This window comes from Lissotriton helveticus, chromosome 7 (genome assembly GCF_964261635.1).
Source record: "Lissotriton helveticus chromosome 7, aLisHel1.1, whole genome shotgun sequence".
NCBI lineage: Eukaryota > Metazoa > Chordata > Amphibia > Caudata > Salamandridae > Lissotriton > Lissotriton helveticus.
Window position 1 is genome coordinate 1,061,592,530 of NC_136068.1, and position 19,123 is coordinate 1,061,611,652.

At 46.1% G+C, this 19,123-nt stretch overlaps 1 protein-coding gene across 2 annotated transcripts in view; it reads right to left on the reverse strand.

Moving 5' to 3' along the window:
* The window catches only part of CYTH1 (cytohesin 1), an 836,242-nt gene that overhangs the window by 601,809 nt on the left and 215,310 nt on the right, over positions 1-19,123 (reverse strand). The window lies entirely within an intron of this gene.

Consider the following 19,123-nt stretch of genomic DNA (forward strand, 5'->3'; position numbering starts at 1 on the left):
TGGGGACCCCTCTGGCTCCTCGTGTGAGCAGAGACAACCCACTCTGGCTGTTAACTTACGGTGTGCGCCTCCCAGTTGGGTGGTTGTGGAAGAGACCAAAACAACAACACCAGGAGGATGACACAGCACAAATAGTGCCAAACTCCGGGGTGTGCAGGGGGCGCTACTTGTCCGGCAGGTCCTTTTAAAGAGCCATGTGGTTCAGTGCACAATGGTGGCCGGAGAGACCTGTACACAGGAGCTGTGTGTCAGCCCCTGCTGGCAAGCAAAGCACACACACACCACACACACACCGGTGAAGCCCCACTAGCACAGAAGGGTGCTCGTGCAGTGGGTGGCGTTGTGCTCAGACTGTCTGCACAAACACAAGGACAGATGAAATAATAAACAAGCATTTGCAATACAATAGGTCTCGCATTTACGAGAGTTTGAGCTATTGACATAGCAAATAACAATGCCTTTTATTCTTGTTTTTAAAATATTAATAAAAGGCATTGTCATTTACAATACCAATAGCTTAAACTCGCGTAAATGCAAAACCTATTGCATTGCAAATGGTTGTTATGCTGCTGTATATTTTAATGTTCAATTTACAGGCACATGTACTTTTTCACTATCGTTTATGATATGTATTTGATTACTTATTCATTCTGTGACCGAGTTAGATGCTGTTCCAGGCACGTTGTTGCCCCGTTTGGTTGCACGATGCCCGTGCTATGCTCATGTGCCTTATTTTTGCATCAAATGCTAAATAATGGCATGTTTGAAAATAAAAAGCTTGCAAACCACACACAGATTGCAAAGTTTTCACAAATCGTATTAAACAAAGTTTGTCTTACAAGAAATGTTCCACTAAAAATTCTTTTTTTTTTACAGTTTGAAATTCACAACCTCTGCAAAGTGAGTATTCTTTGCCACATTCTTAATTAAACATCAAAATGTTAGCAGGGGTAAACCTTTTCAACTTCCCACAGCCCTAGTTTCATTCCCAGATACCACTAGCCTTATGCAGTCTACCTGCAGGAGCACACAAGGCCTACGGACCCGTGGCATTGTGGACTGGGGGTTGTATATGGTGTTGTGTGTACACGTACTGCGTATGTACGCAGGCAGGTATTTAGCATTTTAAGCAAGGTTTTCTTGAGTACATATGCATATATGATTTTGTGTGTTTTTGTGTGAAACTGTGGTAATGTATGAGTGTTCGTGCAAGTTCTGTGTACAGGCCCATGCCCATTAGCGCAAAGATAGGCTGAACGATCACTAACAGGAAGCATCTGACGGGAGGATGCAATGAAGCAATCAAGCAATGACAGTGCATTCTCTCAGCTTGCACCAAAGCCCGCAGAAAGCACAATAAAAGTAGTAAAGGCAATTTTCGAGTGTGAAGGACTGAACCAGACTACCTCAGGCACCCCCACACTCACGTTCTAAGCACTCAACATGATGGCAGGGAGCATGCGTGAAATGCGACATCACCTTCAAAATAAAGGGTCATTGACCCCCCCAATATCTCGTAATAAGCCACAGCACCCACAATGACAAGCCAGCACAAACCCATGTTTATTGGAAGGGGAGGAAAGCAGAAACAGAAATTGGGGAAAAGTCCTAAGGGTGATTCATAATGCCTATTTCCGACCTTCTCGATGCTCACAAACTCTACCTAGTCTCCAGTTTACTGTTGCTTAATTAGTACCATTTAGTTTCCTCTAAGAGAGGTCGGTTAAGGGGTTAAACAGAGAGGAGTTGCACAGATTGAAGGGTTGTAGAGATACAAGGTTCACAATCTATTTCATAAGAACTCCTCTTCATGTAGATGAATCCCTCGAGAGGTCCAGAGATCTTCAAGCTTTTCGCATGGCCACCTCCAATTTTAACAACAGACCTGGTAGAATCTCTCTTGGTCACTTAGGATCAACCAAGAGTCTGCAATCTTACCACATTCAGTCCCTAAATGATCCACCGCCCTGCAGGCCAGCCCCTTACCAATCCCAAACTTGTCCAGGAACCCACCTAGTTGTTCCAGAGCAATGTGATGACCTACAAGGTAACCATTCTGGAGGCCAACAAGACTCATATATGTCTTTCTTGGAGGAGACTTTAGATAGGTTTGCCACATCCCAGATGCCCTGGAGCAGTGTACAGACCTGCTAGGCTTTATTCTGTGCGCAGCCTGAAGTCATTAAAAGATCTATACACCACTATATTGACAGTTCACGAGAACAACAGATGCTTACCTCGCCACTCTAGACCAGTGCAATGATATGCAAGCCTTAAAACTGTCCATGATGGAGGAGGAGCCGCGCCAGCGACCAAGATGGCCGCTTGAGCATCGGCTCCTCCGGCCGCCACATTATCCGGCTGACACAGGATAATGTGCCATCCGGCACATTATCCTGAGCCCCATCCCTACCATCGGGTGAGGGACCAGCACCTGAACCACCAGGTGAAATTTTGAATGATTTGGGCGCTCCGATGACCTAATACCGTCGTCTGGAATTTTGGGGCCTTCTGGAAACAACACCGGGACTCCGCGTGTGGCACGGCCCGCTCTGGAGTTCAACAACAACGGCGAGCGGGACCGGAAGTACTCGCTGGCAACCGGTCAATGGAAGTCGTGTCGCATCTGCGGTGCCTCCGGGTCCCCCTCTAAGACTTGCTCTGATTGCGCCCCCCTGCCGGGACGGAACAACCTGCGATCGACCGATTTTGATTGACTTGGCGACACATTGGCTCGGCCTTGTTCGATTGGCGGAGGTGGTGTCTGGACAGGGGTTGAGAATGGCGGCGAGAGGGGACCTCGAAAAGCCACCGCCGAAAACATCGAGGGCTTCCAGACTGGTTCAGTCAAACAGACTGGAAAAGTACCGTTTTTCGAAGGGCTCCCCGGTGGACGAGAAGCGCGCTCATATGGGTGGCCAGGAGGGTGATCCCTCCGGAGAGAACCCGACGATGAAGGATCTGATGGCAGCGATCACCGGGGTTCAGTCTTCCCTCGGTATGATGGACTCCAAATTGGACACGGTGACTATTGAGGTAGGTCTTATCCGAGCGGACCTAACCAAAACCACGGAGAAGGTCAAGACACTTGAGATAAAAATATCGAGCCTCACAGATGATGTGTCGGAACTTCCGCGGGAGGTGAGAGACCTGAAGGCGTCTCGGACTCAATGTGACCGAAAGCTGGATGAATATGAGTGACGAGCGAGGCGCAATAACGTCCGCATCCTAGGCGTACCGGAGAGGTCGGAGGGACAGGCCCCGGATCTCTTTGTGGAGGATCTTATCCTGAATCATCTGAAACCCAAGGGCCTTAGTAACTTTTTCACGGTGGAAAGAGCCCACAGAGTTCCCGGTGGACGCCCGAAGACAGGGGAGCTCCCTCGTCCCATGATCGCACGAATATTGAATTTTCGGGATCGGGACGCCATCCTCCGGACCTCTGGCATTTGAGAACGCCGCCTTGCTCTTTTTCCCTGACTTCACCCAGACAGTCCAGAAACAACAGCAGGGTTTTATGACGATTAAAAGGCGGTTGCATGCCTCTGAAATAAAGTACTCCATGCTGTTCCCGGCCCGCCTTCGGATTGAGCACGATGGAAAAACCTGGTTTTTCGACAATCCTGAGGCAGCAGTGGTCTGGCTGGACCGTGTTCAGGTGCCGGATACGGAGGGAGACATCCAGGCGGAGAACGAGGAACAGTGACTTTCCTTCTGTCTGTGTCGATTTGATTATGGTGGTGGAGATGCTGGTTTGACTGGGGCGATTTCTTTCCCCCATCGATATATTTAACATTTTTGGATTTTTATTGAACCTTTTTGGATGGGGTTTGATTGCGGGTTGGGATTGTGGAGGTTGGTGGCCTGTTGTAAGGTCATCCTCAGTTTTCTACGTTTAGATTTTGTAGTTAGTCTTGGGGGGACAGGCACACTGCTAGTTGGGGGATGTGCACACGTTGCATGCAGGGGTGCAGGGAGGGGGGTTGGAGAGTTGGGTTTAGGGGTTTTTTGATTGTTGGTTTGTGTTTTGTTTATGACCTGTGTCCTCTATGGGTGTCACGAAATGCATCAGAATTCTCGAGGGATGAGTATGGCTTCCGTTAGGTTGGTCTTGGGTATATCCGTCCTCAGTTGGAATGTGGATGGCTTGGGAGATAAGATCAAGCGTGCCATGGTGGGGCAGCTAATCAGACGACGATCGCCAGATGTGGTTTTGTTACAGGAGACCCATCTTATGGGTAAGCGATGTATGGCGCTGCACCGGGGAGGGTATAGATTGGTAGCCCACGCAGGTTTCACCTCAGGTTCTAGAGGGGTAGGGATATTAGTGAAGAATTCCTTTCCGTTCACTATACAGGCGACTTGGTCTGATAACCAAGGCCGTTGTGTCGGCATCTCGGGGCTCTGGGAGGGTAGGCCTGTCACGTTCCTTTCAATATATGTCCCCCCCGCGCTTCAGACAGACACCTTTCGCGACCTGAGCAGGGTGTTTTTGTCATTGCCCGTAGGTATCATGGTGTTAGGAGGAGACTTCAATGCTGTGATGGACGGTGAGCTGGACAGGCACCCCTCCCGTGTGTCGTTGCCCTCTCGTAGATGGTTGTCGGATTTTGTCTCTGCGACTGGCATGGTTGATGGGTGGAGACTCCGGCACCCTGGTGACTCGGAGTACACACATGTGTCTGCGGCACATCATTCTTTCTCTAGGATTGATTATGTGTTGGTGCCTGCGTCGCAGGCGATGTTTGTTCAGGAAGTGAGTCATCTGGCTAGAGGAGTGTCTGATCATTCGCCGATCTGGCTTCAACTGAAAATTGGACAAAGTGATGTGGCTAGGATAGCCCCAATTAGCGCTTGGCGGTTGAAAGACCCTACTACCAAAAAGGAGTTAGTGCGTGTTACGGATAGCTGCTTCCGAGAGAACGCGGGGACAGTCGACTCTAGCTGCTCCCTTTGGGAGGCCTATACAACTGCAGTCAGGGGGGAGGCGCTCTCCCTAATCTCTGGGCAGAAAAAGAGGAGTAGGGCGGAAATCGACAGGATTGAGGCGGAGCTGTCGGTCTTGGAAAGGGAGGTCTCCACTGATGGGGATCCGGGGGCGGTACACCGCCTCGGTCTCCTCAGAGACGAATACAAACACCTGGCACGCGATAGGGCGAGGGAGCAGCATGCCAACACACAAAATAGAATTTACGAACACGGTGAGAAGGCTGGAAAATTGATTGCGTAGTTGGAGAAGGGAGATTGGGGATCGCGTCTGGTGCCTGAGCTGCAGAATGCGGGCTCGGGTGTCACGACGGATCCACAGATTATAGTGGATGAGTTTGCCCGATACTACGAGGAGGTCTATACTTCGATGGGACAGTACACAGTGGAAGACAATGCGGAGGTCATTCGAGATATTCCAATGCCCGTCCTATCAGTTGAGCATAGGGAGTTTCTGGATTCCGCCATCACGAATGACGAGGTCGCGATGGCTATCCGGGGGGTTCACTCCGGGAAAGCCTCGGGCCCGAACAGTATCCCTATAGAACTGTACAAACTGCATGCAGACCGTCTGGCTCCGTTTCTAAAAGCCATGTATCTTGAGAGTAGGGAAAGTGGTGTACTACCCTATGACCAACGCATCTCCAAAATCATTGTAATTTATAAGGAGGGCAAGCCTCGGTTGGAGTGTTCCTCCTATCGACCGATTTCCCTTCTGAATGCGGAACCTAAGGTCCTGGCTAAGTTACTTGCTAACCGGTTGGTGAAGGTTGTCGCAGCACTGGTGCATCCGGACCATTCCGGCTTCATGCGGTGCCGTAATACCGCTCTTAATCTCCGTAGATTCCATGGAGTGGTGGCGGGTGCTTCCCGCATTCGTGAGCCGGCGGTGCTTCTATCGCTAGACGCTACTATGGCTTTCGATAGGGTGGAATGGTTTACCTTTTTGCGGTGTTGGAAAAGCTAGGGTTTGGACCAGAATTTATACGTTGGATCCGTCTTCTGTATTCAGCTCCATTGGCCCGAGTGGTGCTGAATAACCATAAGTCCCAGGATTTTCAGCTGGGGCGGGGCACCCGCCAGGGATGTCCCCTTTCACCACGCTTGTTTGCCCTAGCCCTGGAGCCGCTTGCGGCTTGGGTACGATGGGGCAGATCAATCAAAGGGCTGCGATGGACACCGGAGTGGGAGGATAAAATTTCGCTTTACGCTGATGATATTCTCATGTATCTAACCTCCCCCCGGCAGTCCCTGATTGTTTTCCTGGACATCTTAGCAATTTATGGGAGATACTCGGGCTTCGCCATCAATTGGGCGAAGTCGGTCCTTTTCGTGTTGAGCGGTGATCCCCCTAGAGTGCAAGCGAATTGTCCGGTAAAAGTCGAATTAGTGAGTTTTCGCTACCTTGGAATCCACGTATCAAAAGATCCTAAAGTGAGCTTCAATGCTAATTTGGGTCCCCCCTTGGCCAGACTCTGTTGTGATATAGCAAGATGGAGGGAGTTGCCGCTTTCCCTGTTGGGTCGGGCGGTTTTGTTTAAAATGATTGCAGAACTCCTTCAATTCCGTACCCTCTTCATATTTCAATGAGATTGAATCGCTGCAGCGTCAATTTCTCTGGGGCGGGAAACCGCGGATTGCGCTATCCAAATTGATGTTGCCCTGGTACGATGGTGGGATTGGTTTGCCCAATTTCAGGAAATATTACTGGGCTTCCCAATTAGCTCCTGTCAATCATGCAATCTATGGCTCTCCGGCTGACCCCAGGTTTGCCATGGATCGTGGCCAGTTGCCGGGGGGTGAGTACACTACGGTCCTGTATGCTAGACGTGGCAGGTTTCCTCTGCTGGGTCCGACGTCGGTTTCGACGCGGGTGTGGCATGAGGCTAACCGAGCTCTCGGATGGGAGGGTAAGATAACAATGGCTACGCCATTGTGGAACTCGGAAGCATTGGGTGCTCTGTGGAAATCGAAGGGTTTCGATCGCAGGGACCTGATTGGTATCTCGCAGGTCCGAGACATGTGGGGTAAGAAGGGGATACTGACCTTTAAGGAATTGCAAGCCAGACACCAACTGAATGAGAGTGAGCGGTGTCGCTATTTAGAAATTAAGCATGCACTGGCGGCAGCTATCCCACGAGACGTGAAGCCACCGGTGGCCTCTCCGCTGGAGGACCGACTGTTGGATGGGTACCTTCCTGCCAGCCAGGGCGATTTCTCTGGTTTACAAGAAATTGGTCAATCATACAGAGGATCCCCTAGTGAAACTCCGGGAACAATGGGTTGCAGATGGCTTGGTCTTGGACGACGAAGACTGGGGGGAGGCTGTGTCTTCCCCTCGGGAAGTAGCGATTCCTATGAGACTCCGTCTGGTGCAGCTTAGGATTCTTCACCGGTCCTACACCACGGGTCCAGGGTTGTGTCGGATGGGGCTTGCTTCAAATGCAGATTGTCGTAGGGGATGTGGTATGATTGGAAAGTTTTTGCATATTTTGTGGGAGTGCCCGAAGATCCATGACTATTGGATCAAGATTCACGAGAAAATGAGTGAGGTGTGGGGCGTACAGATTGCACTTGAGGCACGTCGTTGCCTACTTAATGTATGGGAGCCTTCCGACCTCTCGAGCCATGGTAAACTTTGGGTCACTCTCGCATGTATGGTTGCCAAGCGAAACATTGCACAATTATGGGGTGCAGGTCGAGCTCCCCAGCTTGGGAAATGGATGGAGGACCTTGATTGGTGTATGTTTCGGGAGAGGTCTGTGTATGTGGCCAGAGGGAGACCTCGCAAATGGGGGAAGATATGGGAGGTTTGGAATGCATACCGTGGGGATATATGTACGCCGCCAGAAATAGATCCAGTTTGTGAGGACTTGGAGGAACCCTGAGTCCACTTTTCACAATCCTTAATAATTCTGTAATGTTGGAATCTACATTCTCCGATTATGATTTGCTGATACCTATGGCACGATGGTCATTTTTGTTTGTTTTTTTGTTGTTTAATGTTTAATGAAAAAAGAATTAAAAAAAAAAACTGTCCATGATTTACCAATGAAACCAGCAATCCTCACACTAGGGCACCTATAACTGTTCCAGAGACTCCTGACTTTTAAATAGTACAAAATTACTTCATGGCCACCAACATGGATGATCCCAGCAGCGAGATGCTTCCCAGCATCTCCATTGCATCAATACTCTTGACAACCAAGCCCAGATCCACACACTGAAAATGCATGGCCATATCAGATACGGTCCTGCAGTCCCTTCCCTCCAAACTGCTACTATTTGTCAAGGTGGGAACCTTAAGATTACAGAAATGACTTGCCTCCTATGGAGTACCCCACTGTGCCATCCTGTAATCAATCATCTTCAGCGTCTACTTGGAACTCACTGGGACCCTATTTACCTACTACATCCTTAAGCTCAAACACAGATGACAAACAACTCTACCTGAAAATCCTAATAGCTCACAACATTTAGGGCCACATGCATCAAAAGAAAAACCAGTTGCAAGCGGGCAGATTCTCAGAATCTGCCCCTTTGCGAACTGTAGTTTTGCATTTGGGATGCATCATCCCAAGTGCAAAAATTGCAATTTAAGTAATCTCTAAATTGCGATTACTTAAATTGCGATTGCATTTAAGCAATCGCAAATTGAGATTCCTTAAATTCAATGTATTGAAGTAAAAAAATAAGCACTTTTGCTAATAGGAGTCGCAAATTACCATCCATTTGTACTTGATGGTAATTTGCAAAAACTTTGAAAAATGCACTAAAGTGCATTTTTCAATGTTCCATTTTACACATGCCATTGGGGCATGTGTGTGTGTGCAAAATGTACTCATGCAGATTTAAGGGGTGCAATAGGGTATACTTTTGGAACCCTTGAAATTGCATGCGCAATTTGCGAGTACCTATTGGGTACTCGCAAATTTCGATTGCACTTCCCATTCATTCTGAGGGGCCTCTAGGCCCCTAAGAAGACATTCCTTAATTGCAACTCACGATTTCTATATGCATAGGCTTTTGCGCTCCGTTACTTGCGATTCCATGATAATCGCAATTAAGGAATCACAAAAGCCTACCTTGATGCACGGGACCCTTAGTGATCAAAATTCTGCATGTATCTCATTCAAAACTAGCTATCAACACCTACCGAAAACGCAACCCAACTAAGTCAGAATTCCTTGGGTTCGCCAATAGCGCCAAAGAACAACAAATTCTAATCCGACGCACCTAAAGAAACCTGGACAGCTTCTCCCCATCTGACATTCAACACAACACCAACATTCAACATTCGACACAAACTTTTCCTGCAAAGTACACAAAGTAAAACAAAAAAAAAGGCAACATAGTACCAGCTGCCTTTCCTGAAGAAAATTAAACCTAAACTCTGCGAAACACAAGTCTCAGCAACATTTCAAACATTAGAAGACTTACCTGTTACATGGTTTCTCTTAAAGTAGATTGACCTCATGCTGCAGCACGTCACCTCACGGCCTACATTCGAACTACACTTGCATCCCGTCTAAGCCTAATTCCTCTTCAAAACCAGCTGCATCCCATACATGACTACCAGAAACTATCGACTGCGCACCTGGCAGAAGAAAAAAACACCTCGGGCACACAGTGTTGTGCTAGAAGGCAGGACATTAACAAATTAGAAACACATTGTAAACACAATAAAAACAAAAAGGAAGCTTTTCCTGTCCATGCTACCAGGAATTGGAATATCAACATCAGAAAGGCCCTATCCTGAAAGGACCTGAAGATTTGCCTCTAAATAACGCTACACTGCTAAACAATAGAAATCACCATTGTAAGATGCCTTTTGTAGATGATAATGAATCATATCCCTGGACTATTGACAATGTAATGATTATTAAGTAGGTTATAAAGCTCATAGAAACCTAAACGGTATCCTGGTGCTGAGGTAAACAGAAGATTACAATTACAATTAGATAAGAGTACCAGTTCAGGCGTGTTGTGTATAAAGCCAGGTTTCAAAGCTTTACTAACACAACTGCTGCGGATCATCCTCAAAGTTGTGCAACGTGTTCCAATGTTGAACAGCTTATACTGAGGAGTTGAATCCCAACTTAATTGCCAAACGTAGCGTTCTGACTGGAATAAAATACATTAACTTATTTTGTATGTAACATGGGCCGTTACCATGTAGAGCCAATTGGGCCAAACACAAAGATTTGAAACTAACCCGCTTGAAAATCGATAACCAATTAAGATAATCCAGTCCTAGTGAATCCGAAGGCATCCTAGGCCATTTTAAGGCTATTTCGCAGCCACATTCTGAATATGCAATAAGTGCTTATATGTGCCTACTGCATATCCTAAGAATAAGAAATTGCCATTATACATATGGTTCACAATTAATACCAAGACAACCACAGGCCAAGCTTGTGAAGGTAAGAGTGGTTCTGCATCCCTATACTCCCTAGCTAAGTCTGTGCTATGTGAATATACATACACACAATCAGGCCATACCTAGGCAGTCAAAGTCATCAAAAGTGCACCACTTAGTTGTTTGAGACCTGTCCAGAGATTTACCAAAGTCTCACCTGATCATTATGTCCAGAACAGAGGCCGGTCAGTTTCCCAGTTCATCACCACTAACTGAGTAACAGATTTGGGAGCCCATAAGAAAGAAAAGACCAGCCTGCCTGCCTCCCTCTGCCAATCTCAAACTGTTACAAACGCCTGTGAATCTCCCACTTGAGTCCTATAACATATAATGTCATCCTCCATAACAAAGGGGCTTGTAGGCTACATACAAGGATAATAAATAACACTATTAATGTCTTCAAATCGTTCAACTGGACTTTTCTGACCAGGGTCAGAGATATGCATAATTTCATCTTGCAGTCCAGAGATTTGTGAGCCTTTAACTCTGCTATTCTGGAGGGAACTGAACAACTAGTTAGCAACTTTTTACCAGTAGCGACACTTTCAGGCCTCCCTACTGGTTTCAGCACTCCGTCCATCATCTCCTTGTGTTCGCTTTGTTCGTCCTAAGTTGGCAGGGTATGCCCAGACGTGAGTCCCTTGCTTACTTTGCCACTGTATTCAAGCTGGCATGGCTGATGAGGGCTGTTAGCCTGAAACCGGTCCCAGGATGCTTGTTCCGGTTCAGGGAAGGCATGGCTTGGCAGTTCGGGCTGGACTATTCCCATGAGGCACAGGGTCAAGACTGAGTTGCATATAGCTGGGTCTGAACTGAGGTGGTGAAGTGAGCTAAAGAATGATGATGAAAAGTTTCAGCGCTCCGTTCATTATCTCCTTGTGTTTGCATTTCTGACCAAAGTCAGAGATATACATAATTTCATCTAGCAGTCCAGAGTGGTCCAGAGATTTGTGAACCTTTAACTCAGCTATTCTGGAGAGTACTGAACCTCCATTTAGCAACTTTTTACCAGTATCAAGGCTTTCTGGCCTCCCAACTGGCCAACCCTTATCATCTGGCAACCAAAGAGTTTTCAATTGGTTATGTGAGAGATGATGTGAAATATGCAACTCTTCCACATAGGCATCCCTAACCTCTCCAGAGACTAGCAGGTCGCCTACTTCGCTGTCCCTAACCAGGTTTAGCGATGCACGCACATGCACTACTCAGGTTCACTTCTCCCACAAAGTGTTGGGTATTGATTAGGAAGCTGTAACTCACCTGCCCATCTACCTAGCTCATATGTAGATCGTCATTTAAGTAGGGCCTAAAGACGTGCTAGATTCCTAGAAACTGTTCTTTGGCTGACACAGGCACAACGTCACCTTGGCTTACCCACATGTAAGATCAATGCTGTCCCTTCTCTTAAATGTATGTAAGAGGTCAAGTGTAACACCAACAATCAAGGCGCTGCTTTTTAGCCAAAAGCTGTTGTATTAGGGCACTTCTACTTTCCTTTTAAAGTTTACATACTTACTAAAAACGCTTAGCATTCAAAGTGCTGCTGTTATCTAAAAACCCAGCAACAGAAGTCAACATGAAATTAGGCAACTTGCCAGTTCCTTCACCACATCATGCTACGATAAAGGGGATACAATTATGAAATTAGAGGACATTCAGAAGCAATATTAAAAAATTCCTTTTCAATTAAAAAGTTATAAACAAATGAAAAGATCAACCTCCCAGCAGAGGTGTGTTGAGATGACCTTGGTATAGGAATTAAAAGGTTTGGGAAGGTCCAGGTAAGCACCAATCCTCAGTAATCAAAGATAGCGCTTAATACCTTGTAAGAACAAGAACAGGCCTGTGGCTGTTAGTATAGTTATTACAGCTGGACAGCTATTATCTAGTCTGCATACCCGTATGTGTTTATTGGCAGTGCTAATAAATACTTCCAGGAGGTGGACTCCAAAAATGAATGGTGTCAGACCATCTCTTTGACATTAGAAATATTTTCGTTGCGATCTGGATTTACAAACGTCAGTATTGTTTTTCACTACTGCATGCCAGGTTGTAAAGTGCCGCTGTATCCTTTATATATTTAATAACATATGGTGGCCTAATAACCCTGTCAAGAAATACTGGGAACACCCATGTAAATGATATACTGATGACTCTCCAATCTTTTCTAATGGCTGCACAGGCAAGAGATACCAGCCATTGTCCTATTCATTACTGCAGTACTTATTTGTACTGGCAATGAACTAAAAAGGCATTCAGTTCAAAGGGGAATTGCTGCAAACGCTGCAGCACAACCATTGCACTTTTCATATGCCAATAGGCTGCCTGCGTGGAAATTGGAGGATAGGAGGCCGACTTTACGAATCCCGGCCTCCTCCAAGGCGCCCTGCTCAGAAATGCTGTGATGACCAACAATCAGGAGTTGCTAGTGTCATTTGAGACCTGGCTTAGAACAGGTATCATATTTAACTAAAAAGCGCCCCGTTGGAGACAGTCATATCTTCGCCTACAGTCAGCAAAAATGCGCTCTGCCCTGTAACTTCACAGGTATGCCAACAAACACAAACCTATAATTCATGTGTTAATGTTATCAAGCCATGGAAAAGTGAAGAACATGAGTGTGGTATCAAAAGAGGCACAACTAGAGCCACATTCCGGGAAGGACTACTAAACATTTCGTGGGGGGAGCTAATTCTTCCAGTGATAGTCAGAGTGGAGCTGCAGGGGCTCTAAGAAGTTGTGAAAATACAACAAAGGCTAGCTAGCAACTAAATGGTATTTTAAAGACCTGTGAAGTACTAGGGTGCGGCTGTGTGTGTGCAAGGGAAGCTGTCTCAGCCCGGGCTGCTACACACGTTGTGCGCATGGGTATCAAGGAGCAATGGTGGACGGCAAGGTATGTACGTCCTCTCTCCTCTGTGCAAGATAATGAAATAAAACAATGTCTATCCAACGCATTTTGTGTGTAAGGTAGTAGGCTATGTGTCATTACATTATTCATTAACATGTATAACAAACACAATACACACTTGTTTTTGGCATTTGGTGGTGGCTGCTGCGGGATGCATAATGCACTGACCTATTTTACTACGATTGGAACTTGTCACCGGCAGACTACAAGAGGTTCTCTACGACAAACACGTTAGCCAGATGTAAAACATCACCAGAACACAAACCAGATACCTGCAAGTTGGTTACGCAGAGATCCGAAACATGGGCATTCGATTTTTCCAGTTTTTATGTTGATTCAAACCTCTATCAGTTTGGAAACACCGGGTCTCTGGGTTGCTGCATAAATTTCCGAAGCAATCCATTTAGTAATGAACCTTGAGATTTCTTATACCTAGGCTAGAGACCTACGTAATAAGTTCCTTAGTTAAGCGCCTAAGTTTTTAGACAGTGGGTCTATCTGTGACTGTGACTAATAAAATAAACGAGAATATCAGTTGATACATATACATGTTGTGTTCATAATACTTGTGTCCCTCCTAGGACACCTTACTAGATGTGCTCCCCAGTGTCCCTGCGAGGACACCGTTCCAGCAGTGAGGTCACCAGCTGATAACTGTCACAGATGACAGTTACCAGCTGATCGCCGAGCTGACTGCCGCTTCGCTCCATGTTAGGAGCAAACGTGTTGGTCAATAAAGAAGTTAAGAACTCCTTAATAGTTTTGTATTCTTAACAAAACTGGCGACGAGGGGCCAACACGTGCGGACCCACAGGAAAAACCAAGCGGCAAAAAGATGAATAATTAATCCTTTCTGCTTTTTAAAAAAAAAAGACGAAGAGAGAAAGCTAATGAAAAGGAATAAAAGCGCATGCATGAAACATCGACGTGCTGAAATTCCATAAACGAAATGAACTGTGAGTGGATTTAAACGTCGATTTTGTGTTTGACAAGCAGTGTGCTGAGATAATTTTAAAGCGGCTAGCAGTGGCGAGAATGGAAAGAAAGCAGATTTGAGCTTGGAAACTATTTATTTGTGGATAGAACTGATCACTTCAGCAATTTCTGTGAGCTGTGAAAACAACTGCCTGACAGGAAAAACAACCGGCCGTTGCTGTCAACTGTCACTTCAAACGAACAGCTGAAGTGAATCGGAGCCGGCAAAAACGTCATCGCGTCGTCACGCAAACAACGTTGGCGGCCATTTTGAATGAGGAAAAAAAAGCTTTTTGACTAGGCAATCTAGCTTATTAAAAATTTAACGAGGAAGTGAACGACGAGCGCAGAAAACGACGCGCACAACGCTATCACTTCAATAACAGGAGGTGTACCGGCTAATTGGTGAAAAAAAAGAAAACGGAACAAAACGGTAATCCAAGACTATAAACTAACATTTAAACCAATAACACAGTGACTTCATGTAGTAGACAAAATGATGAGTGGAATGTGTGGACAATCAACCTAGCTAATGTAAGGAAAGGTTAATCTGGTGCTTTCTCTAAAAGCTTTCTCATTACTAAAGGTAGGACTCTAAAAAAAAAAAATGAGTGACCTGGCAACTGGTTGCTTTTGGAATCTATCACCCCCAGAGTCATTCCTGCGGGCAGGTAGTGTACCAGCTTTGAAGTGGGAAGAATGGAGGGATTATTTCCTCAATTATATCTCCACAATTGAAGAAGATGCGGAATTAAAACCTGAAAAAAAGTACAAGATGCTAATGCACAACTTGGGTGCAGGAGGAATTAAGGTTTATAATTCCATAAATAAGAAAACAAGAGGTGTAAATGACGGGGATGTGTTCTCAAATGCAATCGACGACTTGAACGCTTACTATAAACCTACGGTTTGTGTGGGGGTAGACAGATACAAATTTTTTCATAGGAGACAAGGGAAGGAGGAGACTATAGATGATTATGTATCTGCCCTAAAGGAATTAGCAATTAACTGTCGTTTCGGAGGTCTCCATGATGAGCTGATAAGGGATCAGATAGTTATGCAAGGGTCGAATGAAAACATCCAAGATAACCTCTGGGCGAAGGGGGAGTACCCATTGCAGAACATAATAGACATAGCCAGGAAAGCCGAACTTACAGGACGCTGTGCGAAAGCTGTGTTGAGGGATGAAAAAATTAAAAAAGAAAGTGATCCTGTCAGCAAGGTTACTGATCATAAGGGTTGGAGGGACAGCAAGCAAGCTGCAAGAAAGAAAGAAACTTTTCAACCCGAAAGAAGGCAAGAGAAACGGGGGAAAGGACATTGTTACCGATGCCTAAGCACTGCACACATGGCGTACGAGTTTAGGTGCCCTGCCCGCGAGGCAAAATGCACGTTCTGTGGCCTGATTGGACATTTTAACAAAGCATGTAATAGAAGGAAACCGCGGAATGTAAATGCAGTAGTAGAAGATGAGGTCAAGTTTGATGAAGACACGGATGAAGACATCAATATGTACATCCTCAACATAGACGACGAAGAAGAGAAAGCAAAAGAAACTGGAAAAGGAGCAAAGACAAAAAAACCTATGTGTACCATGACCATTGGAGGGGTGGAGATTAACATAACAGCTGACTCTGGGTCACCTTACACAATTGTGAACGAAAAGGTCTGGGAGGCGAAATTCAAGGAAGTAATCGGTCGGAGACTCAATAAACCAGACATTATCATTAAATCATTCAATGAGAGACCAATTGAAATATTGGGGTACAGGAGTCTCAGGTTCATATTCAAGAGCAGGGAGGCACAGTGTAAACTGTACATATCAAAGGTAGGACCATCAGTACTTGGGTGGATGGACCAAGGTAGTCTGGGAATCAGGCTGGATCCAAACAGCCATGAACCTGTGCTCAGCATGTCGGACACTGACGACTACGCAGGACAAATACTGGCGAAATTTCCCAAGGTGTTCAGTGGGAACATTGGAGTACTTAAGGGTTATCAGCATAGAATACAATTGAAACCTATCACCACTCCCACAGTGCATAAAGCGCGGAACATACCTTTTGCAATAAAGGAGGAAGTAAAAAATCAACTGGAGAAACTGCTAACTGATGGTATAATAGAAAGGGTGGAGGCTTCTGAGTGGGTTGCACCACTTGTCGTAGCAAAACGCCCCAATGGTAAACTAAGACTTTGTATTGATCTTCGCGATCTCAACCAAAACATCATTGTAGAACAGTACCCACTCCCTAAAATAAACGAGATGTTGTCCACCACCAAGGGAGTGAAGTGGTTTACCACCATCGACCTAAAGTCAGCATACCATCAGGTCCAGCTACACCGGGACAGCAAATCTTTGACCACCTTTGTAACACCATTCGGTTGTTTCAGATTCACTCGCGTTCCTTTTGGGTTAGCTTCAGCCGCTGCAATGTTTCAAAGACTGATGACTAACATTTTTGAGGGCGTCACTGGGATACTGTTGTTCCAAGACGACATACTGGTAATGGGAAAATCAAGAGAGGAACATGACGGTCGAGTGGAGCAAGTCCTGGGTTTATTGAACAAAAAAGGTCTAACTGCTGAGCATGCCAAATGCAAGTTTGCGTGCAAGACTGTCAACTATCTGGGGCATCAGATAACAGGCGAAGGCATCAGTCCCAAAAATGAACTAATCCAAGCCATCAAGGATGCGCCAGTACCCACCAACAGGGATGAAGTGAGGTCATTCCTCGGACTAGTAGAGTACTACTCCAAGTTTATCAAGAACTTCTCAACAAAAACCTACGCCTTAAGGCAACAGCTGAAAATGAAAAACATATTTGAGTGGACGGACGAATGTGAGCAAGCATTCCAAGACCTGAAATGCAATATGTGCAAAGCATTACCTTTGCAAGGATTTGATCCTACCCTGGACAACTATGTGACGACAGACGCCAGCAACAAGGGCATTGGAGCAGTCCTAACACAAAAAGATGCTAAGGGAACAGAATATACCATCGCATTTGCTTCACGGTCTCTTACCCCAGCCGAAGACAAATATTCGGTAATAGAACGTGAAGCACTGGCCTGCGTCTGGGCCCTTGAACATTTTAGACAGTATTTGTGGGGTAGAAAGGTACACCTGTGTACTGACCACAAACCTTTAACTAAGGTGCTTACTACCAAAGGCCTACACACAGCCTCACCACGCCTGGCGAGAATTTCAGTGCGACTGTTTGATTTCATGTACGACATACAATATGTCCCCGGCATAAAGAATGTGGTCGCAGATTTTCTTAGTAGGATGCCTATAAAGATCAACGAAAACACAGGAACAAACGAAATAGATGATTCCTGCATAGCCAAAGTATGGGAAATTTCCAGCAAGATAACGAAAGAAGAATGGTCGGAAGGATTTATGAAGGACAAAGACATTGGCATGGTAATCCAGTTGGTCAAGGAAGGGTGGACTAGCAAGAATAAATTAAGAGACGAAATTAAACCCTTCTGGGAGGTGAAGGATGAACTGTCCATTGAAGACGGGTTACTCATGAGAAGCGGAAGATATGTACCGCCGATGAGTGTCCGGGAGAAGATACTGGATGTATGCCATGAGGGTCATCTGGGCATCGCAAAAAGTAAGAACAGGGTAAAAAACATGTATTGGTGGCCGGGTATCAGCCGAGACGTGGAAAGAAATGTAAGGAACTGCAAGTTGTGTGTGGAAGCTGACAAAACACAAGTGACCTTCAGGCCACCCCTGCAGCCAATACAGAGCCCGTCCATGCCTTGGGAAAGAATAGGAGTAGACATTATGGGACCGGTGTCAGATGAGAAGGATCTGCAGTATATAATTGTAATAATTGACCACTACACTAAGTGGCCTGAAGTGAGAATCACCAAAAAGGCAGACTCACAGCACGTGGTCCAATTCTTGGAAGACACTTTCATGCGCGAAGGTTTGCCAAAGAAAGTAGTAAGTGACAATGGCGCACAGTTCGCCTCAGACCTGTTCAAGGACTACATGGAAAGGCACCACATTGAACACAAGACAACGTCTATATACCATCCAGCAGGAAATGGTGCCGTAGAGAGGTTTAACAGAGTACTAAAAGGTATCATACAGATAGCCACCTCAAACCTACTGGATTGGAAAAAGGAAATAATGAAAACAGTGTGGGCTTACAGAATAACACCATGTGAATCTACTGGCCACAGCCCTTTCGAACTTATGCGCGGACGGACCCCACTTACAAAGGACAATGTGGGTTGGGTTAAGGCTGCCCGCAGAGTACACTGGTCTTCGGAAATGGTGGAAGAAAAACTGGCCCAAGCACAAACCAGGAGTAAGAATTACTATGACAAGAAACACGGTTGCAAGGTTGTGCAAATCAGGGCGGGCGATGTGGTAAAGGTAAGAAGGAGTGGACATGTCGGCAAGGGTCAAGAGAGATACACCAAACCTCTTACCGTCCGTGAAGTGTACTGTAATTCCGCACGCCTGAGTGATGGGAAGGTCTGGCATTTCTCTGCACTGTCGGCCCAAAAACATCCTGGGAACGCCAGAGTGGACAACACACCTTTAGATGCCACTACAGGGCAATCCAGGGCACACAATGGGAGTGCTGCAAGACTTTATTTTTCTGACACTGAATCTGACATTGAATTTCCTGCCACCCCAGGTGACAGGAGCGATGAAGGTATACATGAAGACACCCAGCCAGCGGACCGTTCTGTTCCTTCATCCAGACCTGCAGGCGCAAGGCGCAGACTACCTGTCATTCCAACCTGTGACTTGGCGAGACCAGTGGACATTAGCAGGACCGGCAGACTGTTGGGACCGCCTGCTA